This window comes from Pongo abelii, chromosome 3 (genome assembly GCF_028885655.2).
Source record: "Pongo abelii isolate AG06213 chromosome 3, NHGRI_mPonAbe1-v2.0_pri, whole genome shotgun sequence".
In the NCBI taxonomy this organism is placed as follows: Eukaryota; Metazoa; Chordata; class Mammalia; order Primates; family Hominidae; genus Pongo; species Pongo abelii.
The window spans coordinates 64,872,161-64,896,141 of NC_071988.2; the positions used below are offsets into that span (position 1 = coordinate 64,872,161).

Below are 23,981 nucleotides of genomic sequence, written 5' to 3' on the forward strand. Positions count from 1 at the left end.
TACAAAGGACATGATTTCATTCTTTTTTATGGCTGTATTGTATTCCATGCTGTATATGTATCACATTTTCTTTGTCCAGTTCACTGCTGATGGGTATCTAGGTTGATTCCATATATTTGCTATTGTGAATAGTGCTGTAATGAACATACAAGTGCCTGTGTCTTTTTGGTAGAACAATTTATTCTCTTTTGGGTATATACCCAGTAATGAGATTGCTGGATGGAATGGTAGTTCTATTTTTAGTTCTTTGAGAAATCTCCAAACTGCTTTCCATAGAGGCTGAACCAATTTACATTCCCACCTTCAGTATATAAGCATTCCCTTTTCTCCACAGCCTCTCCAGCATGTGTTATTTTATATTTTTTGAGACCGAGTTTCGCTCTTGTTGCCCAGGCTGGAGTGCAATGGCATGATCTCGGCTCACCACAACCTCTGCCTCCCTGGTTCAAGCGATTCTCCTGCTTCAGCCTCCCTAGTAGCTGGGATTACAGGCATGTACCACCACGCCCGGCTATTTTTGTATTTTTAGTGTTTACGGGGTTTCTCCATGTTGGTCAGGCTGGTCTCGAACTCCTGACTTCAGATGATCTGCCTGCCTCAGCCTCCCAAAGTGCTAGGATTACAGGCGTGAGCCGTTGCAACCAGCCAGCATCTGTTATTTTTTGTCTCTTTAATAGTAACCACTGTAACTGGTATAAGGTGGTATCTCATTGTGGTTTTGATTTGCATTTCTCTGAAGATTAGTAGTTTTGAGCATTTTTTCATATGTTTGTTGGTCACTTGCATGTCTTCTTCTGAGAAGCGTCTGTTCGTGTTCTTTGCTCATTTTTTAATGAGGTTGTTTTTTGCTTGTTAAGTTCCTCACAGATTCTGGATATTAGACTTTTGTCAAATGCATAGTTTGCAAAAATTTTCTCCCATTCTGTGGGTTATCTGTTTAGTCTGTTGATAGTTTCTTTGCTGTGCAAAACCTTTTTAGTTTAGTTAGGTTCCACTTGTCAATTTTTTTTTATTGCAATTGCTTTTGAGGACTTAGTCAAAAATTCTCTGCTAAGGCCAATGTCCAGAATGGTATTTCCTAGGTTTTCTTCCGGGATTTTTATCGTTTGAGGTATTACACTTAAATTTTTAATCCATCTTGAGTTAATTTTTGTATATGGTGAAAGGGAGGGATCCAGTTTCATTCTTCTGCATATGGCTAGCCAGTAATTCCAGCACCTTTTATTATATTAAATAGAGAATCCTCTCCCCATTGTTGTTTTTGTCAACTTTATTGAAGATCAGATGGTTGTAGGTGTGCAGCTTTATTTCTGGGGTTTTCATTCTGTTCCATTGGTCTCTGTGTCTGTTTTTATACCAGTATCATGCTGTGTTGGTTCTTTTTAACCTTATAGTATAATTTGAAGTTGTATAATGTGATGTCTCTGGCTTTGTTCTTTTTGCTTAGGATTGCTATAGCTATTCAAGCTTTTGTTTTTTTCTTTTCTTTTTTCTGGTTCCATATGAATTTTAGGGCCGGGCACAGTGGCTCACACCTGTAAGCGTGCCTCAGCCTCAGAGGCCAAAGTGGGTGGATCACCTGAGGTCAGGAGTTCGAGACCAGCCTGGCCAACATGGTGAAACCCCGTCTCTACTAAAAATACAAAAATTAGCTGGGCATGTTGGTGGGTTCCTATAATCCTAGCTACTTGGGAGGCTGAGGCAGAAAAATTGCTTGAGCCTGGGAGGCAGAGGTTGCAGTGAGCCGAGATCACACCATTGCACTGAGCGAGACTCCGTCTCAAAAAAAAAAAAAAAAAAAAAAAGAATTCTAGGATAGTTTTTTTCTAATTCTGTGAAAAATGACATTGGTAGTTTGATACGAATAGTGTTGAATCTGTAGATTGCTTTGGGCAGTATGGCCATTCAAATAATATTAATTCTTGCAATCCATGAGCATGGAATGTTTTTCCATTTGTTTTTATCATCTATGATTTTAAATAATTTTTTAGAACAAAGGAATCATTGGATGTCCTGCCAAAACCAGATGGGAGAAAGCCATGTGTATCTATCAATTGTGACTTCGCGTTTTTTCTTGTGAAGTTGCTCTTGTGTTGTAAAGAAGAAAAAGGAAAAGGAAATAAAAAAGAATCATGGTTTTGACTATTACAACTGAAATAGAACTTCATAATCATTTTGTTCCATCTTTTTTCCATCCCTCCTTTTCTTTTCTTCCTCCTTCCCTCCTTCCTTTACTCCCTTTCTCCCTTCATCACTCTCTCTTTCTTTCCCTCTCTTCTTCTCTTTTTTCACCCGCCCTTCCCTCCCTCCCTCCCTCCCTCTTTCCTTCCTTCCTTTCCTCTCTCTCTCTCTCAATCACTCTCTCTCTCTCCCTCTCTTCCTTCCTCTTCTGAGGTCTGACAGTGAGATATGCCCAAGGGCACATAGCTAATTTGTTGGCAGGGCCAGGACTCAAGTGAACTCAGCTGACCACTGATTCTGTTACATTGTTTTCTCCATATTTTGACAGACACTAAGTACCAGAAAAGCTGTTCCAAATGTGCAAATCAACCAGTCTGTTGGTTTATATCCTAATGATATAAAAGAGTAGGGAACTGGCTGGGCACCATGGCTCATACCTGTAATCCCAGCACTTTGGGAGGCTGAGAGGGGCGGATCATCTGAGGTCAGGAGTTCGAGATCAGTCTGGCCAACATGGTGAAACCCTGTCTCCACTAAAAACACAAAAAATTAGCCCACGTGGTGGTGCATGCTTGTAGCCCCAGCTACTCGGGAGGCTGAGGCAGGAGAATCTCTTGAGCCCAGGAGGCGGAGGTTGCAATGAGCAGAGATCACACCACTATACTCTTGCCTGGGTGACAAAAGGAGACTCTTTCAAAAAAAAAAAAAAAAGGAAAGAAAAGAAAAAAAGAAAAGTCAGGTGTGGTGGCTCACACCTGTAATTTCAGCACTTTGGGAGGCCGAGGTGGGCGGATCACCTGAGGTTGGGAGCTCGAAACCAGCCTGACCAACATGGAGAAACGCTGTCTCTACTAAAAATACAAAACATTAGCCAGGCGTGGTGGCGCATGCCTGTAATACCAGCTACTCTGGAGGCTGAGGCAGGTGAATTGCTTGAACCTGGGAGGCAGAAGTTGTGGTGAGCCAAGATCATGCCATTGCACTCCAGCCTGGGCAACAAGAGCAAAACTCTGTCTCAAAATAAATAAATAAATAAATAACTAAGAAATAAAAAAATAAAAAAAAGTAGGGAATAGTCCAGTATGATATGTGAGTTGAAAGATTACTAAACTTTTCAACATAGGACAAACCATGATTTCACCTTTCCCTTAATTCCTCAGAGCTGATGATTCCCAGAAGAAAAATCTGGGCTCTACTCAGAGTTCCCCATACCTCATGCATTTCTCTAGGAAATGTTGTCAGGTCACTTGACCTTTTAGCATCCATTTCTTTTCTTGCAAGATACAAAGTGTCTTGATCTAAGTACATACTTCCCTTCCTGTCTCATGGGGCTGAGAGTAAGCTTGGCTACCAGGTGTTATGAAATGTATTCACCCACAGGAAAATAAGACTATTTGTGTTTGCTGGTCATTGGAGGGCTGCAGATGACAAGCATCGTAGAAATTAGAAATATTTATTATGGGTGGGTTGTGGTGGCTCACGCGTGTAATTGCAACACTTTGAGAGGCCAAGGCAGGAGGATCATTTGAGCCCAGGAGTTAGAGAACAGCCCGAGCAATATAGTGAGACCCTGTCTCAACAAAACATCAAAAAAAAAAGAAAATTAGCTGGGTGTGGTGGCATGCGCTTGTAGTCCCAGCTACTCGGGAGGCTGAGGTGAGAGGATGGCTTAAGCCCAGGAGGCAGAGGTTGCAGTAAGCTGGCATTGCATGCTGCACTCCAGACTGGATGACAGAGCAAGATCCTGCCTCAAAAAAAAAAATTACTGTATGAAATAGTTTCATTTTAAGGTCTAGACTTAATGGGTTGTTGTCATATCCAACTGTGACAAGAATTTTGTAACTTAATTTCTGCCTTGGCATGTTACATAAGCTTAATAACCAAAACAAATCTTAAATATGAAAATATTTCACAGGCAGTTTCCAAAGAAAATCATATTTAACTGTTGAGAGACTTCTAGAATGTCAAGACATTTGAAAAATACTACCTACTGCCTTTTTTCCAGTGCAGAGTTTTGTTCTCTTTTTCCTTTGATTTTTTTTTTTCAGTGTTATGGTGTTTGAGAGTACTATACATCCACCTTATAATTCCATTTGCTGAAGCTGCCACTTGTTTTTTGTGGTGGTGTTGTTTTGAGACAGGTTCTTGCTTTGTTACCCAGGCTGGGTCTCCAACTACTGGGCTCGAACGATCCTTCTGCCTCAGCCTTCTGAGTAGCTGGGACTATAGGTATGCACCACTGCACCTGGCCATATCCATCCTTATGAATGGGATTATTGTTCTTATTAAAAAAAAAAAAAAAAAAAAAAAAAAAAAAAAGGTGGCTGGGCACGGTGGCTCACGCCTGTAATCCCAGCACTTTGGGAGGTGGAGGCAGGCAGATCACTTGAGGTCAGGAGTACGAGACCAGCTTGGCCAACATGGTGAAACCCTGTCTCTACTAAAAATACAAAAATTAGCCTGGTGTGGTGGCAGGCGCCGGTAATCCCAGCTACTTGGGAGGCTGAGGCAGGAGAATCTCTTGAACCCAGGAGGCAGAGGTTGCAGTGAGCCAAGATCACGCCTTCAGATTTCAGCCTGGGCAACTGAGGAAGACTCTGTCAAAAATAAAAAGGTTGAAGAGAGCACCCTAGTCTCTTTTGTCTACCATCACTTCCACCGCATGAGAACATAGTGTTCATTCCCTCTGGAGGATGTAGCAACAAGGCTGCTGTTTCCAAGCAACATCTTGGAAAACAGAGACAGGGTTCCTACAAGACACCAAATCTGTCTGAGCCTTTAACTTGGTCTTCCAGATATATATATTTGGAACAGCACTGTATGACCACACATTTGAAAATGAAGATGGAAATGGGAAATAGCAGCCCTTTGATTCAAAATACATGAACAGGGAAAGGAGAACCATCTCTTATCAGATAAAAAGATTAAGAATTTGAAGAAGCCAAGAGAGTAGAGGAACTAGGAAAAAATGAAAAAGGGAAGAGAAAAAAAGGGAACAGAACAGGAAGGGTAAATAGAAAATGCATCTCAGTGTCATTAATCTATCCAATAAAAATATGCGGAGCACCATCTAAGTGCCTGGCACTGTTAGATTCTGGGATACAATGCTGTGCAAAATCAGTGTTGAGCCCCACCTTTGCAGAACTTATGAGTAACAAGGAAGACATAAATAATCCAAATAATCACATAAGCAAATGTAAAGGAAGTTCTACTCAGTACCCAGAAGGTCCATCAGAGACAGTGGGAGAAAAGGCAGAAAAACCAACAAAGTGGATTCATCACCCGCCCTGAGTTCCAGGGTGGAATGGAGGCTGACACGACAGAGCTGCCTAATGAGGTACTGACTGGGCTGGCACAATGTCCAAGAAACACAACAGATTTGGCTCTCAGGGCTTTGTTCAGAAATGGTCAGCTCCTGTGACTTCCAATCCAGGTAGGTTAAATGAGAGGGAATCCAGCAGCAGACAGTACACAGAGGGCAGGTGAGGCCAGGGGATCTGGAACTCAATCCCCTGATCTGCAGGGCAAAACTCCAGTGCCCTATGGCAGGACTGGCAAGAGAAAAGCAAAGCAGCAGGAGCTCAATTCTGGGCAGGGATTTACAGCAGGGTTTCAGTCAGCAGGGCCTGAACCAGTAAGGGCCAGGATCCCAGATACAGACAGGAAAGGATCAGAGGTGGACGATAGAGACTGGGAGCACTGTGAGGCCAGCCCATCCCTCAGGCCACTGAGGTCAGGACTTTAGATACTTAGGGGTTCCAGGGTTCATGGAAGTAATTTAAGACATGGAAACAAATTTTAATTGGCAAAATCAAAATTAATAAATGGTTAATTAAATGTCTAAAACACATTGCATTATGTCACTGTCACTCACTTATTAATTTATTTTATTTTTAATTTTTTGAGACAGAGTCTCGCTCTGTCACCCAAGCTGGAGTGCAGTGGCACAATCTCAGCTCACTGCAACCTCTGTCTCCCTGGTTCAAGCAACTCTCCTTCCTCAGCCTCCCGAGTAGCTGAGATTACAAGTGCCCACCACCTCGCCTGCCTAATTTTTGTATTTTCAGTAGAGACAGGGTTTCTACATGTTGGCCAAGCTGGTCTCAAACTCCTGACCTCAGGTGATTTGCCCGCCTTGACCCCTCAAAGTGCTGGGATTACAGGTGTGAGCCACCACACCCACCCACTATTAATTTATATTTATTTATTTAGAGACAGAGTCTCGCTCTGTTGCCCAGGCTGGAGTGCAGTGGTGTGACCTTGGCTCACCGCAACCTCTGCCTCCTGGGTTCAAGCAATTCTCCTGCCTCAGACCCCCGAGTAGCTGGGACTACAGACGCCTGCCACCACACCCGGCTAATTTTTGTATTTTTGGTAGAGACGGGGTTTCACCATACTGGCCAGGCTCGTCTCGAACTCCTGACTTGTTATCCACCTGTCTCAGCCTCCCAGAGTGCTGAGATTACAGGCATGAACCACCGAGCCCGACCTATTTTTATTTTTTTAAGAGACAGGGTCTCACTCTGTCACCCAGGATGGAATGCAGTGGTACAATCACAGCTTGGCAGCCTCCACCTCCCGAGTTCAAGCAATCTTCCCACCTCAGCCTACCTAGTAGCTAGAACTACAGGTGTGTGCTACCACACCTGGCTAATTTTTAAATTTTTTTTGTAGAGAACAAAGTCTTGCTATGTTGTCCGGGCTGGCCTTGAACTCCTGAACTCAAGCAACTCTCTTGCCTCGGCCTCCCAAAGTGTTGAGATTACAGGCATGAGCCACTTCACACAGCCCACTGTTAATTAGTGTTCATAAACATTTCACCACATTTGAAAATCAGTTGTAGGTTAGATTTTTTGAATTGCAAGATTTTTGTATTATGCCTGGTGATTGCTGAGAAACTCAAGGTCTGCCATAAATTTAGTAAGATTCAGGAATAAATATTTTCAAAGGCAAAGTCATAGCAATCCCCACCATTTCTCCCTAACAGGCTTATGTGTACTTTTATTTAATGCAGGATGCCATGGCAGCAAAAGATCACCATGAAAGGCAAACTCTAATCAGACTCTGGAGTCTGACTGCCCAGTTAAAAGCTCTTCCTCATTCTAGCAGTGTTGGCTGGGACAAGACACCTGTAAAATGGGATAATAGGCCCGGCGCGGTGGTTCATGCCTGTAACCCCAGCACTTTGGGAGGCTGAGGCGGGCGAATCACGAGGTCAGGAGTTCAAGACCAGCCTGGCCAACACAGTGAAACCCCGTCTCTACTAAAAATACAAAAATTAGCCTGGAATGGTGGCACACGCCTGTAGTCCCCACTACTTGGGAGGCTGAGGCAGGAGAATCAAACCTGGGAGGTGGTGGTTGCAATGAGCTGATATTGTGCCACTGCACTCCAGCCTGAGTGACAGAGCAAGACTCTGTCTCGGAAAAAAAAAAAAAAAAAAGGATAATAATAGTACCTACCTCTAGAAGACTGTGAGAAGTAAATGTCAAGTGCTTAGAACAGTGAACAGTACCTGCCACAGAGAAAAATACTAAATAAGTGTCTTGAATGAATGGATGAATGAACAAATACATAGATAATATGGGCAGAGGCTTCCAAATGTAAATGGATGAAGCCTTAAGAAAGTCTCAGAATGACTCTGGACTAATGGGAGTTTGGGGGTGGGAGCAAATGGAAAAGGAAGTAACTAAACAGCTGAGCTGAGTCATTAAAGCATTCTAGGGTCATTCTAGAAATTGCATCCAAGTCTTAACAGTCTTACTGCTTCCCCGTTGCCCTCTCTAATCCATTTTCTGGTCTGCAGTCACATCATCTTTAAAACATAGGTCAGATTATGTCACCTCAATGAATTCCCATACAACTTGAGGGAAAAAATCCAAACTATGGGCCATATGAGGCACCAAATAAAAGACTGTAAACTAGTGACCCCCCCAAGTCATAAGGAGTTCACAAATGGAGTTAAATACTCAGTTTGGGTTTTTTTGTTTTCGTTTTTGTTTTTTTTCAAGGCAGGGTCTCACTCTGTCACCCAGGTTTGAGTGCAGTGGCGCCATCATAGCTTACTGCAGCCTCAACCTTTCCGGCTCAAGCAATCCTCCCACCTCATCCTCCCAAGTAGCTGCAGCCACAGGCACATGCCACCACACCTGGCTAATTTCCGTATTTTTTGTAGAGACGGGGTTTCGCCATGTCGCCCAGGCTAATTTTTTTTTTTTTTGGAGACGGAGTCTTGCCCTGTCACCCCAGGTTCAACTGATTCTCCTGCCTCAGCCTCCCGAGTAGCTGAGATTACCGGTGTGCACCACCAAGCCCAGCTAATTTTTTGTATCTTTAGTAGAGATGGGGTTTCATCATGCTGGCCAGGCAGGTCCTGACCTCATGATCTGCCTGCCTTGGCCTCCCAAAGTGCTGGGATTACAGGCGTGAGCCACCACGCCTGGCCACCCAGGCTAATCTTGAACTCTTGAACTCAAGGGACCCACCCGCCTCTGCCTCCCAAAGTGCTCAGATTACAGGCGTGAGCCACTGGGCCTGGCCAATTTACTCAGTTTTTTTTTTTTTAATCTTTCCAAATAAGTGACCAAAATTTAAAAATTGGGAGAGTTCATGTAAAAATGTGGGATTATGGCTCCTCCTGAAACCCTATGAGACAAGTATTATGTTTAACCTCCATTTTATAGATGAGAAAACTGAGGAATGGAACTTGAAGCTTACATGAAATCACAGCGTTAGCAGAGGCAGAGTGGAGACTTGAACCCAGTCAGTCTGGTTCCTGAGTCTGTACTCTTTAACTCCCATGTCATATCCCTGCCAGTTAGATGGGGTTAGTGCTCTCCAGCCCTCCTCTCTCCCTGTCCCCCCATCCTGGGACCCTCTCATACACACAGTTCTCTCTTTCCTGGGACACTCCCTCTACTCTAAGGCTGCCTGGCTCTTCCTCATCTTTCTGCCAACTTTAATGTCACCTCCTTGGAATACACTTCTCTGAGCAAACACGGAGAGTCCTACCTAATTTTTCTCTGTTGCTGATGTTTGTGCTTCCTTGATAAAACCTATCACTGTTTCTAATTAATTCTTGTTTGTGACTCTATTTTATCTGCGTCAGCTCCAAAAAGGTAAACACCATTCCTGTGATTGCTATGGTTTGAATGTATGTGTCCCTCCAAAATTCATCTTGGAACTTAACCCCTAAGGTGATGACATCAACAGGTGGGGCTTGGGCCAGGCTTGGTGGCACATGCCAGTAATTCCCACATTTTTTGGGAGGCCAAGGTGGAAGGTTTGCTTGAGCCCAGGAGTTCAAGACCAGCCTGGGCAACATAGTGAGACCCCCATCTCTACAAAAAAATTTTTTTTAATTAGCCAGGTATAATGGTGCACATCTGTAGTTCCAGCTACTCAGGAAATTGACGTAAGAGGATCATTTGGGTTTGAGACTGCGGTGAGCCATGATCATGCCACTGCATTCCAGCCTGGTTGACAGAGTGAGACCCTGTCTCAAAAAAAAAAAAAAAGGTGGGGCTTTGGGGAGGTGATTAGGTCATGAGGGCTCTATGAATAGGATAAATCTCCTTATAAAAAAAAGCTCAAGTGAGTTCCAGAGCCCCTTTTTTTGTCCTTCCACCATGTGCAGACATGGTATTCATCCCCTCTGGAAGATAGGGCAACAAGGCACCATCCGAAAGCAGAGAGCAGCCCTCGCCAGGCACTGACCCTGCCAGCACCTTAATCTTGGACTTCTCAGCCTCTAGAACTGTAAGAAATAAATTTCTCTTGTTTATAAATTACCCAGTTTTGGATATTTTGTTATAGCAGCACAAATGGACTAACAGTGATTTACTCTGAGCCTCTGGCAGTCAATAGACCTTCAACAAATAACTGTTGAATAAAGCAATAAATGGTCTCATTTAACTGGATGTACACGTGAGGAATATCATAGATGCAACATTAAAGAGCTGGGATGTCATCCCATTGGGGCAGATTCTCAAGACTAGTTTTTCCCCTTTCCTAATTAACTGAACTCTAGGCAAAAGTCTTCAGAGGCAGAAAAGGGTTTTCCTTCTTTAACAGATGAAATCAGCAGCCTTTGAGATATGGACCTTATGAGAAGGGAAGAGAAATGAAAATATCTACATATAAGATTCCCACTTGGCTATGATTTGAAAGTGTGTTTTCTCCAAAATTCATGTTGGAACCTAATACCCAATGTGATAACAGTAAGAGGTGGGGGCCTTTTGGGAAGCAATTAAGTCATAAGCACTCCATCCTTAGGAATGAGATTAGTGTTCTTATAAAAAAGGTTGAAGACAGCATCTTAGTCTCTTTTATCCTACAATCCTTTCCACCAGGTAAGAACATAGCGTTCATCCTCTCTGGAGGATATAGCAACAAGGTGCCATCTTGGAAACAGACAGTGGTTCCCCACCAGACACCAAATGTGTCTGAGCCTTGAACTTGGACTCCCCAGTCTCCAAAACTAGGAGAAATAAATTTCTAATATTTATAATTACTCAGTCTGTGGCATTTTATTATAGCACCAGGAATGCACCAAGACACGTCCCCCCATCAAAAATAACATAATCTTTAAAAGTTTTACCATCTTTTCTTTTGAGTGCTGGGTGTTACCTGAATAGTATCCTCTTTTTATTATATTTTTATTTTATGTATTTATTTTTTTGAGACAGGATCTCTTTTTAAAGTCACTCAGGCTGGAGTGCAGTGGAACAATGATAGCTCACTGCAGCCTCCAACTCCTGGCCTCAAGCAATCCTCCCACCTTAACCTCCCAAGTAGCTAGGATCACAGGCACATGCCACCATGCCTGGCTATTTTGTGTGTGTGTGTGTATTTTTTGTAGAGATGAACTTTCACCATGTTGTCCAGGCTGGTCTTGAACACCTGGGCTCAAGAGAATCACCCAAAGTGCTAGGATTACAGGCATGAGCCACTGTGCCTGGACTTGAATACTATCACTTTATTCTCCAGACATCTATTCTTCACCAATCATCCAGGCTTTGGGAAGTAGACCATGTACTGCAGCACTTTCCTGACTCCTGGAACACCGTCTTCAAGGTAGGGGTCCATATGTACCCACTGTAAATTTGAATTGCGAAAAAACATTCTAATTCATTAGGTCCTGACAATTTTTCCTAACAATCGGTAGTTTAAAAACATCTACACATGTGAATACTGCAGACAAATTCATGAAAAGACTAATGATTTCTCTAGAGTGACAGAAAAATCAATTGTGAAAATCATGAGTTATCACCTACAAGGAATTTATGTGATTCTTTAGTGGGTCATTGGTCAATGTGGAAATGTCAACTATAAGCCCTTTTCATTTCCCCTAGGTAAGGTTAGCTATTCTTTTTCCGTCTGTGGCTCCACTAAAGCCATTATCATATTGAATTGTAATAATTTGCCTTTGTGTCTACATCCCCATGTAAGCAACTTAAAAGCAGTGAGCACACTACAAACCAATTTGTAACCCCAGCACAGGGCCAAAAACATTCCAGAGGTACTCAGTCACTATGGAATGAATAAGTAAATGACATAGTCCCTGACTCCAGGAATGTACAATCTAGCTGGAAACTAAGACATAGGAAAGTGGAAAAATAATTCCGAGACAGTTATTTGCTAAGAAGTAAAAGAGAGATTTACAATAATTACTAAAGAGAGAAAAGAGAGACATCAGTGTGTGCTGCAATCCACAGGAAGATGTATAGGAGGAGATAGTGAAGAGAGAGAGAAAGGCTGTCCAGATATAGAAAATGGCACGGCCAAGATATTCAGGCAGGAAAACACAAGGCATTTAATGAGTTTAGTAGATACAGATGGAGTGGAGTGGATGGTTGACTCTGTTGAGATTAATCAACTAATGTGGAAACTAAAAATGTTGGCTAGTGCTGTGGTTTGAATATTTGCATCCCTCCAAAATTCATGTCAAAATGTAATCTCCGGCTGGGTGCTGTGGCTCATGCCTGTAATCCCAACACTTTCCAAGGCTGAGGGAGGTGGATCATTTGAGGTCAGGAGTTCATGACCAGCTTGTCCAACATGGTGAGACCCCTGTCTCTACTGAAAATACAAAAATTAGCCAGCCGTGGTGGCGCGCACCTGTAATCCCAGCTACTCGGGAGGCTGAGGTAGGAGAATGGCTTGAAACGGGAGGCAGGGGTTGCAGTGAACTGAGATCGTGTCATTGTACTCCAGCCTGGGCAACAAGAGTGAAACTCCACGCTGAAAAAAAAAAAAATTAATCCTCATTGTGGTGGTATTAAGAGGTGGGGCATTTGGGAAAGTGATTAACTCTCAAACAATGGAATTAATAATGGCCTTTTACAAGTCCATTAGAGAGCTTCCTGGCCTTTCCATCTCTTCTGCCATGTGATGGCACAGCATTTGTCCCCACTTTTGCCCTTCTGCCATGTGAGGACACAGAGTTTGCCCCTTCCACCGTGTGAGGACACAGCAAGAGATGTCATCTATGAACCAGAGGGTAAGCCTTTACCAAACTCAAATCTGCTAATGCCTTGATCGGGGACTTCCCAGCCTTCAGAACTGTGGAAAAATACATTTCTCTTATTTATAATTTACCCAGTCTAAGATATTTTGTTATAGTATTCCAAACTAAGAGTAAGGAATAGATCAAGAAGGCCTCTGACATTTAGCTAAGAATTTTAGAAATTATTTAATAAGCTAGAGGGTATTGGAAAGGAAAGTGACAGAAGATATTTTAAGAAGTTTAGTTTAGCAAGATAGAACAGTATGAATTGGAGGTAGAGGTAAAAATATTAAGAGTCTAAGTTGGAATAATGACAATAAAAGAGATGAAAAGTAAAAGCTACCTTATATTTCTTAAGCCTGAGTTACTGAGGAGTAGGGGTTTCATACAGAAGGATTGATCAGCCATAGCACAACTAAGAAAAGTATCCGCTACAGCTGGAAATGTGGAGATGGGGCTTAGAAGAGAAGTCTTTATACGAGATGTTAGAAAAGATACTTTGGCCAGGCACAGTGGCTCACGCCTGTAATCACTACATTTTAGGAGGCTGAGGCGTGCGGATCACTTGAGGTCAGGAATTCAAGATCAGCCTGGCCAACATGATGAAACCCCATCTCTACTAAAAATACAAAAATTAGCAGGGCATGGTGGCAGGCGCCTGTAATCCCAGCTACTCTGGAGGCTGAGGCAGGAGAATCGCTTGAACTCAGGAGGTGGAAGTTGCAGTGAGCCGAGATCATGCCACTGCACTCCAGCTTGGGCAACAGAGTGAGACACCATCTCAAAAATAAATAAATAAATAAATAAAATAAAAATACAAAAGTTAGCCAGATGTGGTGGTGCCCACCTGTAATCCCAACTACTTGGGAGGCTGAGGCAGGAGAATCACTTGAATCCGGGAGGCAGAAGTTGCAGTGAACTGAGATCACGCCACTGCCCTCCAGCCTGAGTGACAGAGTGAGACCTTATCTGAAAAAAAAAAAAAAAAATCATAGAGACAAAAAGTGGAATGGTGGTTGCCAGGGGCTTGGAGAAGGAAGGAATGGGGAGTTACTGTTTAATGGGATGGAGTTTCAGTTTGGGAAGATAAAAGTTCTGGAGATGGGTGATGGTGGTGATGGTTGCACAATAATGTCACTGAAATGTATGCTTAAAATGGCTAAAATAGTACATTTTATGTTATACATAAAATACACAATGTTACATATAAGAACACAAACATAATAAGATGATAGTTCTACCAACCATCTTTATGAAAGGAATCATTGATCCCATGGGAGAGGTGAGAGCTCTGAGGAAGAAAATTAGGAGCAAGAAAAAGACAGAATCTTAGGGATGCCCACATTGAGGGGAAGGAGAAGGAAGTGGGGTTTAGTCAAACCTTCCAAGATTTGACATCCCTACCAATCAAAGTTCTACCCTACAAGTTAAGAGGAAAATCTGAGACCTGTTGATTATACCTGAGATGTCCAGTGAAGCATTGAAAGGCAAAATTGCTGTGAGATGGAAAAGGATGGTAGTGATTTTAAACTACTTTCCAAGTTGTTAGAGTGGCAAGCTATGAATATGTTTTGAACAAATACCAGTAGCTACTTGGCAAGAAAGGAGTTATTAATGGTCACTGGCTTCTAGCCGGTTTTTCTTGCAGAGCTTGGAGAGAAAAATAAATACATCATAAAAGATACTCATTTCAGTCAGTTGTAAATTTGTGGTTCTGTGCATGAGGGAGGTAGGAAAGGATGAGTATATGTACAGATGTGAAGAGGAATATAAGACAAGGGATGATTTTAGGCTTTAATTACAAAATAAAACACCCAGCACCCATGATTATGTTGATTTAGAAAAAGTTTGTCTAGGGAAGCAGGAGTATTAAAATGATTTGGTTCAGTTTTCAGCAAGAAAAGCTGGTTCTTTGTCACTCCAACCAGGTAGGCAGCTAAAACAAATAGGCCTCTATAAATAGCAAATAAGACTTTCATATAAAAAGATGAAAAAATTGTCAACTTAAAAATACAACAAGTTTTTCCTGGAAAACATACTCATAGCTGTATTCTCTGGCAGATCCTATTGCTACAGAAGCAAGTTGTAGGGAGAAAATAGTTGTGTTTCTCCAAGAATACAGGGCAAAATTCGTATACGTTTGTGTGATAAAAACATTAGAACTTGTATGTTTGAGTTGTTTTGTCTAGTTCCTTAATTATCTGGAGATAATACTAATACATCTGTCTTTGCAGTTGGAAAATCTACACTTAGACATAACTGTCCTCTAAAATTAATCCACCATATCTCATTCTACTGGATGAACTGTTTTTATATTTTCTTTTCTTTTTTTTTTCTTTTTTTGAGATGGTGTCTCACTCTGTCAACCAGGCTGGAGTGAAGTGGCACAATCTCAGCTCACTGCAACCTCTGTCTCCCAGGTTCAAGCGATTCTCCTGCCTCAGCCTCCCAAGTAGCTGGGATTACAGGTGCCCACCACCACGCCCGGATAATTTTTTTGTATTTTTAGTAGAGACGGGGTTTTACCATGTTGGCCAGGCTGGTTTCAAACTCCTGACCTCAAGTGATCCACCCGCCTCGGGCTGCCAAAGTGTTCGGATTACAGGCATGATCCTAGCCCTTTCTAACTTTGGCAAAATATCTGATTAAAACGTCTTATAATAAACTGGCAATCAAATTTAAAATTGTATTAACTTTTAAGAACTGATTTTTCTTAGCTTCAGGAAGTCTTCTTTTCATTTATTTATTTTTAATTTAATTAATTTACTTATTTATTTATTTTGATACAGAGTTTTGCTCTGTCGCACAGGATCCTGGAATGCAGTGGCGCGATCTCGACTCACTGCAACCACTGCCTCCGAGGTTCAAGTGATTCTCATGCCTCAGCCTCCCAAGTAGCCAGGATTACAGGTGCGCACCACCACGCCTGGCTAATTTTTTGTAGGAAGCTGTCTTTTCTGAACTGAGTTAGGTTAAGTACTTTTTGGGCCTTATTACCTAACATGAAGCAGCTGGATGACACTGGAGATTGAGAACTAGTGGTCCATGGACTAAATTAAGGAAAAAGATATATTTTCTCAGGCTTGAGCTGTGCTTTGAAAGATTTTTAAATGATTATCCAACAGGAAATATTGGGAAATTCACATAACGATCTGAATTTCAGGATTCTTTTAGAAAAGAAAAGGAAAATCTGACAACCAGGACTCAAATTCTTGAATGGTGTCAATAGAATAGAGTTGATTTGTGGTTCCCCCTGCCCTCCAGATCACAATAGTCCCCACCTGGCTGACTTTACTTGTTAAAATTACCTGCTTGACTCTCATGAAACAAGAAACTGATGACTGGGCTGGAAAGCATAGGGATCTCGTGATGCTAAAATTTCAAAGCCCTATCACAGAAAAGAAACTGGATCATGCTTAAGACATCCAATACCATAGTGGATTGAACTGAAATCAACAAAAGTGACAACCCCAAGTTCTGATTAGACTGAAGAGATTACCCCCAACCAAACCTAGCTTCCTGATAGAGGAAAGGGAATCATCTTGGTGCAGTGGGGAGCAGGGGTGGTGGTGGTAAATATTATTTATAAATACTCATACACACACGGAAGTCTAAAACAAGAAATGCAAAATACATAAAAAAGGGGGGAAAATATGACCCATAATGAAAAGAAAAAAAACTCAATAAAAGCAGACTCACAGGTAACCCTAGTGTTAGAATTAGCAGACAAAAATTTTCAAATAACTATTACAAATACGTTAAAGAATTTAGATAAAAAGATGAATAAAACAAGAGATAAGAGAATCTCAGCTAAAATAAGAAAATGAACTAAAAAATAACAATATCTAAAATGAAGTATTGATTGTATAAGTTTAATAACAAATCAATATAGCAGAAAAAAGAATAAGTGAACTGCAAGATAGGTCAGTAAAAATTACTCAAATTGAAAAGAGAATAAAAGAATGAGGAAAACAAAAACGGGGAACAAAGAATCAGAGACCTAAAAGTCAGTATTAGGCAACTGAGTTGTCTTTTAGTCTGTTTTATGCTGCTATAACAGAGTACCCATGACTGCGTAATGTATAACTAACAGAGATTCATTTCTTACACTTCTGAAGTCTGGAAAGTCCAAGGTTGAAAGGCCTGCATGAGTTGAGGGCCTTCTTGCTGCGTTATTTCATGAACAGAAGGTGAAAGGGCAAGAGAGCAGGTGTATGCATGAGAATGACAGAGTGAGAGAGCTAAAATTGATTTCCTCACAAACTAACTCTCACTATAATAAACCCACTCCCATGATCATATTAGTCCATTCACAAGGGCAGAGCCCTTGTGACTTAATCACCTCTTAAATATTCTACCTCTCAACATTGTTGCATTGGGGATTAAGTTTTCTATTTTCTTTTTGAGACAGAGTCTCACTCTGTCCCTGAGGATGGAGTGCAATGACACAGTCTCAGCTCACTGCAACCTCCGCCTCCCAGGTCCAAGCGATTCTCCTGCCTCATCCTCCTGAGTAGTTGGGACTACAGGCATATGCCACCATACCTAGCTAATTTTTGTATTTTTAGTAGAGACAGGGTTTCACTATGTTGGCCAGTCTAGTCTCAAACTTCTGACCTTGTGATCCATCCACCTTGGCCTCCTAAAGTGCTGGGATTACAGGCATTAGCCACTGTGCCCAGCCAAGGACTAAGTTTTCAATACATGAACTCTGGAGGACACATTCAAACCATAGATCTAGCATACAGGTAATTGGAATCCAGGAACAGAGGAGAAACTGGGGCAAAATAAATATTTTAAAAAGTAGTGGCCAAGAATTTTATAAAATTGATGAAAGATATGAACCCATATATCCAATAATCACAATGAACATTAAGCTAGATTAAAAAAAAAAAACTATACCTAGGGATATTTTAAAAGAAGCCAGGGTAGGGGAAAGGATCTATTATGCTTATGAATAGAAAAATAAGAATGTTGGTTAACTTCTTAAGAGAAAAAAAACGGAAGCCAGAAAATGATGGAATGACATCTGGAAAAAAAAAAAACAAAAACCTGTCAACCTAGAAATCTATATCTTTAAAAGCACCCTTTAAAAATGAAAGCTAAATAAAAACAGAAACAGAAAAAAATTGTCACTTGAAGACCAGCATTATGAGTAACACTCAACGAAGTTTTTCTCCAGGAATCTGTGAAAGCCACCAGAATGGGCAAAGATGTGAAAAAACATAAAGTACTCTTTAGAAACTTTCTTTAGAAGACTATTGACCATTTAAAGCAACTAGAATAGCAAAATAATCGATAATGAAAAAATACATGACATTTGCACAATGGCAGAAGGGTAATAAAATTATACTGTAGTAAGTTTCTTACATTGTTTATGAAATGATAAAATAAGGAAAAGTTAAGAACACATACTGTAATCTTTAGTAACCACTAAAAAAATACCAAGAGATATTACTAGAAAAACAATAGGTAAGATAAAATAGAATACTGGCTGGGCACAGTGGCTCATGCCTATACTTCCAGCACTTTGGGAGGCTGAGGTAGGCAGATCACTTGAAACCAGGGGTTTGAGACTAGCCTGGGTAACAAAGTGAAACCCCATCTCTAATATATATATATACACACATATATATATGAATACTGAATAATCCTTATATAACATATAATATATAATACTGATATATTCAGAATAGTGAATGAATCTTAATTTTTATTTTTTAACTTTTTTTTTTTTTTTTTGAGATAGAGTCTCACACTGTTGCCCAAGCTGGAATGCAGTGGAGTGATCTTGGCTCACTGCAAGCTCCACCAGCTGGGTTCATGCCATTCTCTTGCCTCAGCCTCCTGAGTAGCTGGGACTACAGGCACCCGCCACCACACCTGGCTAATATTTTTTTTTTGTAATTTTTAGTACAGACAGGGTTTCACTGTGTTAGCCAGGATGGTCTCAATCTCCTGACCTCGTGATCTGCCCGCCTCGGCCTCCCAAAGCGCTGGGATTACAGGTGTGAGCCACTGCGCCCAGCCAACTTTTTTTTTTTTTTAATAGAGACAGGGTCTTGCTGTATTGACCAGGCTGGTCGCGAACTCTTGGCCTCAAACAATCCTTCAACCTCAGCCTCCCAAAGTGCTGGGATTACAGGCATGAGCCACCATGCCCAGCTGCCACCGCCTTCTTCTTCTTCTTCCTCTTCCTCTTCCTCCTCCTCCTCCTCTCCTTCTCATTCTTCTTAACTTAATTTGTAAACAAGCAAGAAAGGAATAACAAAGAACATATAGGGACCATTAAACCAATCATATCTATAGCTAATTTAATGTAAATGGAATAACATCACAGTGGAAATTGTCAAACTAAATTTTAACAAAAACAAGACTCAACTATATGCTGTTCACAAGAAACTCTAAGGACACAGACTGAAAGAAAAAAGAGAAAATATATACCATGAAAACACTAATAATAAGTGATAATAGTACAAAAAAATTACAGTATACACTAGGTAACCCAGAACTCTCAGCCGCAGGCAAGTGTAGTATAAAGGTACATAGGATCGATTATGGAAACATTCTTAGAGGTGATGATATTTGAGTCTAGTTTTAAAACAGATGAGGTATAAGTGTATCTTTTAGAATAATTTTGGTTACAGTAAAAGAAAACCTAATTTAAACTGGCTTAAATGGTAAAGAACATTTATTGGTTCATGTAACTAAAAAAAACCCAAGGAACATGTCAGGCATGTTTTTGATCAGGACTCCAACTCAGTATTTCCCTTTTTTTCACAGCTCTGCTCTCCTCCACAAGTCAGCTTCCTCCTCAGGCTAACTTACCTCATGAAAGCAAAGTGTTTAACAACAAGAAGTCTTCCCTCCAAAGGCCCCTTTCTAGTATCAAACACTTGCACTTCATTCTGATTGGGGCAATCTGGACCAATCTCTGAGGCTAGGGAATTCCTTTCTCCCTCCCTCCCTCCCTTCCTTCCCTCTCTCTCTCTCCCTCTCTCTCCCTCTCTTTCTTTCTTTCTTCTTGATGGAGTTTCACTCTTGTTGCCCAGGCTGGAGTGCAATGGCGTGATCTCGGCTCACCACAACCTCCACCTCCCAGGTTCAGGTGATTCTCCTGCCTCAGCCTCCCAAAAAGCTGGGATTACAGGCATGCACCACCACACCTGGCTAATTTTGTACTTTTAGTAGAAACGGGGTTTCTCCCTGTTGGTCAGGCTGGTCTCGAACTCCTGACCTCAGGTGATCTGCCCACCTTGGCCTCCCAAAGTGCTGGGATTACAGGTGTGAGCCACCGTGCCCAGCTCTCTCCCTCCCTCCCTCCCTTCCTTCCCCCTTCTCTCTCTCTCTCTCTTTTCTTTTCCCTCCCTCCCTCCGCCCCCCCCCACTTTCTTTCTTTCTCTTGACAGGGTCTCACTCTATCACCCAGGCTAGAGTACAGTGGTGCAATCACAGCTCACTGTAGCCTTGGCCTCCCTGGCTCAAGTGATCCTTCCTCCTCAGCCTCCTGAGTAGCTGGGACTACAGGCAGGTACCACCATGTCCAGATAATTTTAACATTTTTGGTTGAGATTGTCTCACTATGTTGCCCAGGCTCGTCTTGAACTCCTGGGCTCAAGTGTTTCTCCTGCCTTGGCCTCCCAAAGTGCTAGGATTACAGGTATGAGTCACTGTGCCCAGCCAGGATAGGGAATTTCTATGGGCTTGGACCTGAGTTACTACTTATCTCTGAACCAGTCACTGTGGCAAGAAGGATGAAATAGCTTATTTTATGAAGAATGCTTCTTTCTCATGCCTAATGTTGTCTCAATTAGTGTAACTCTAGTCTCTCTGGCTCTGGCAAGATGTATCAACTCAACTGATTGATAATTTTGTAAAACTTAACTGAGAATGTGCTACACAGTTTTCTTTTGGAAAGGCAGAACTGCCATTCCATTTGGGGAACTTCCCTCAGAGAAGAGGAGTTCTCTTCTGTTAATTCATGTAGCAGGACCTATCAAAGTCCATCATGGCCTATGACTGGGTGCCTAGGTCTGCATTATTCGGAGTTGAGTCCACTTGTTTAACAGATTTGAAACATGTGCTCCAGCTGGCCTCTATGGCAATAAAAGTTCTGTTTGGGACCTTCATATTACTCTGGTTTATCTCTCAACTGATTGTTCAGAATCTAGTTAGAAGAGATGACATTACTAGGGACCACTATGAAGCCTCCAGAAAATATTGATCGACTTCCAACAATCAAAGCCTATGCTTATGGCTGGAGGCATAGCCCACACTTGATATGGTTTGGATAATTGTTCTCTCCAAGTCTCATGTTGAAATGTGATCCCTAGTGTTGCGGGTGGAGTGTGGTGGGAGGTGTTTGGGTCACAGGGGTGGATCCCTCATGAATGGCTTGGTGCCTGCCCTGAGGTAATGAATGAGTTTTCACTCTATTAGTTCACATGAGAGCTGGTTGTTTAAGGAAACTGGTACCTCCTCCTCTCTCTCTTGTTCCCTTTCTTGCTATGTGACACACCTGCTCCCCATCAGCCTTCTGCCACAAGTAAAACATCCTAAGGCCACACCAGAAGCTGAGCAGCTGCTGGTGCCATGCCTGTACAGCCTGTAGAACTATGAGCCAAATACACCTCTTTCCTTTATAAATTACCCAATCTCAGGTATTCTTTTTCAGCAATGCAAAATTGACTAACACAACACTACTCAAAGCACTTGACTACTACAAATTCCCTAGGCAGGGAGAAGTATGTTCCCCAAAGAAATATCTAGGTGCCATCTGGATAAGGGAAGAGCCTGAACGTAGGGTGAGAAGATACTGATATGGTTTGATTGATAATCTCTCTGTTTGCTTATGTCAATTGGTCAGGATTAATCAGGGCTCTCCAGAGAGACAGAATCAGTAGGATGTATGGATACAGAGATGTAGAAAAATAGAGATAGAGAGAGAAATTTGTTTATTATAAGGAATTGACTCACACAGTTATGGAGGCTGAGAAGTCCAAATCCGGGAGAGCTGATGGTATACATCCAGCCTGAGCCTGAGGTCAAGGGCAGGAAACAACCAATGTCCTGGCCCAAAGACAGGCAGAGAGAGAGAGCATCCTTTCTTACTCAGCCTTTTATTCTATTCAGGCCCTCACTGGATTGGAGGAGGCCCACTCACATTGGAGGAGGGTAATTGCTTTACTAACTCTATCAATTCAAATGTTAATCACATCCAGAAACACCCTCACAGACATACCCAGAACCAAGACATACCAAATAGCTGAGTACCCCATGGCCCAGTCAAGTTGACACAAAAAATTTACGGTCACAGTCAGGAAACAGATTCACAGATTTAACACTAAAAGATTCACTGCCAAATGCTAAAAACACAACTGTTTACATGGTGTCACCTCCCCATGCTCAATTCTTGCCTCTCTTCCCACCCTGGTGCTTCAACCTCACACTGGCCTTTCTTCCTTTAATGGAATTGGCCTCACTTTTCTCTGCTCTGGGGCCTTTGTAGATACTGGTCTACATGCAAAAACATATCCCTCTGCCCCCATTCACACTTACCTAACTCCTACTCATCCTTCAAACATTGTTTTTAATAAATTAGCTGGGTGTGGTGGCACACATCTGGGTTACCAGCTACTCAGGAGGCTGAGGTGGGAGGATCACTTGAACCCAGGGGGTTGAGGCTACAGTGAGCTATGATCATGCCACTGCACTCCAGCCTGGGTGATGGTATGAGACCCTGTCTCTTAAAAAAATAGTAAAATCTTCTTGTTCAAGGTACTTTCTCAAGGGGACTCTGCCTTGTTAACCCAGTCTCTTTCCCCATGATGCATTGCCAAACATCATGTACTTCTGGGTGTGGGTGTGGAGGGACTTAAAACCACAGAAATTTATTGTCTCATAGTTCTGGAGCTAGAAGTCAAGGTGTTAGCGGGCCACACTCTCTCCAAAGGCTCTAGGGAAGAATCACTCCTGAACTCTCCCAGCTTCCGGTGGTTGCAATTCTTGGCATTCCTTGGTATGCCCTCATGCAATTTTTCTTGATAGCACTTTTCTAAGTTTATAGTTATACGTCTATTTGATGGATGATTGAATCAGTAATACCATCTTCATTTACTTTCCAAGTGACACGTGAATTGAGGCATAGTTATTAGAAGTAGAACTGAAGCAGGGTCCAGCTGAAACATTTTCTCTGGGTACAATGACATGAATAAAAACCAAACAACAAACAAAAAAAAGTGTGGAGGTAAGCCTGGAAGTGGACTGTAGGAAGCTGGATTACTGGGTCTCCACAAGGCCAGACTGATCCCCAAAATGCTCCAGAGGCTCCCCATCACTCATAGGAAATGCTGATTTTCTTACAGTGGCTTGTAGGACCCTAAACAATGTCCTCATCACCACCTGTACTGTTCTGATGTCACCTTGACAACCTTCCTTAGCACTTTCTCTGCTGTAGCCATCCTGGCCTCCTTGATGCTCCCAAACACTCCAGGTATGCTCCTGCCTCAAGGCCTTTGACTGGCTCTTTCCTCTGCCCTGAATGATAACTTCTCAGTGGGAGGATGCCCTGACCACCCTAGTTAAACTTGTAACTCACTCCTCAACACTCCTTATCCCACTTCCCCGCTTTTTTTTCCCCCACCTACTTTCCACAAACATAGGGATTTTGTTCTGTTTTGTTTCTGCTGTATTCCTAGACCCTAAAATAAGGCCTGGCACATAGTAGGCCCTCAATAAATATTTGCTGAATTAAAACAGACAGAACAAGCAAATATCCACAAAGACAAAGTAAGGCCAGGAATCAAGAGCCAAATAATCAGTTCAAAATCAGGGAAATCCAGCTGCCAAGGTAAGCAAGGAAGAGGGTAGGATCTGGCATGTTAGAAATGAAGTGTAAAGAGTCTGGACATCTTGGCTCACACCTGTAATCCCAACACTTTGGGAGGCTGAGGCAGGCAGATCACTTGAGGCCAGGAGTTTGTGGCCAACCTGGCCAACATGGTGAAACCCCATTTCTACTAAAAATACAAAAATTAAAAAGACATGGTGGCAAGTGCTTGTAATCTCAGCTATTTGGGAAGCTGAGGCAGGAGAATCGCCTGAACTCGGGAGGCGGAGATTGCCATGAGCCAAGATTGCGCCACTGCACTGCATCCTGGGAGACAGTGAGACTCCATCTCAAAAAAAAAGTGAAGTGTGAAGAGACAAGACCCAGCTGAGAATTAATCTAGAAAGCACTGCTCTCTGGAGATCAGTTATGAGAGCACACTGGACCTGGTTATCATGAACAGAC

At 42.1% G+C, this 23,981-nt stretch overlaps 1 long non-coding RNA gene across 1 annotated transcript; it reads right to left on the reverse strand.

Moving 5' to 3' along the window:
* Nucleotides 1-2,650: 2,650 nt before the first annotated feature.
* LOC134761350 (uncharacterized) lies at nt 2,651-21,780 on the reverse strand. The gene is made up of 3 exons (XR_010139873.1): nt 21,665-21,780; nt 7,644-7,696; nt 2,651-2,714 (listed from the first exon to the last, which is right to left on the reverse strand). It is a non-coding gene; the product is annotated as an uncharacterized LOC134761350 (long non-coding RNA).
* Nucleotides 21,781-23,981: the final 2,201 nt, after the last annotated feature.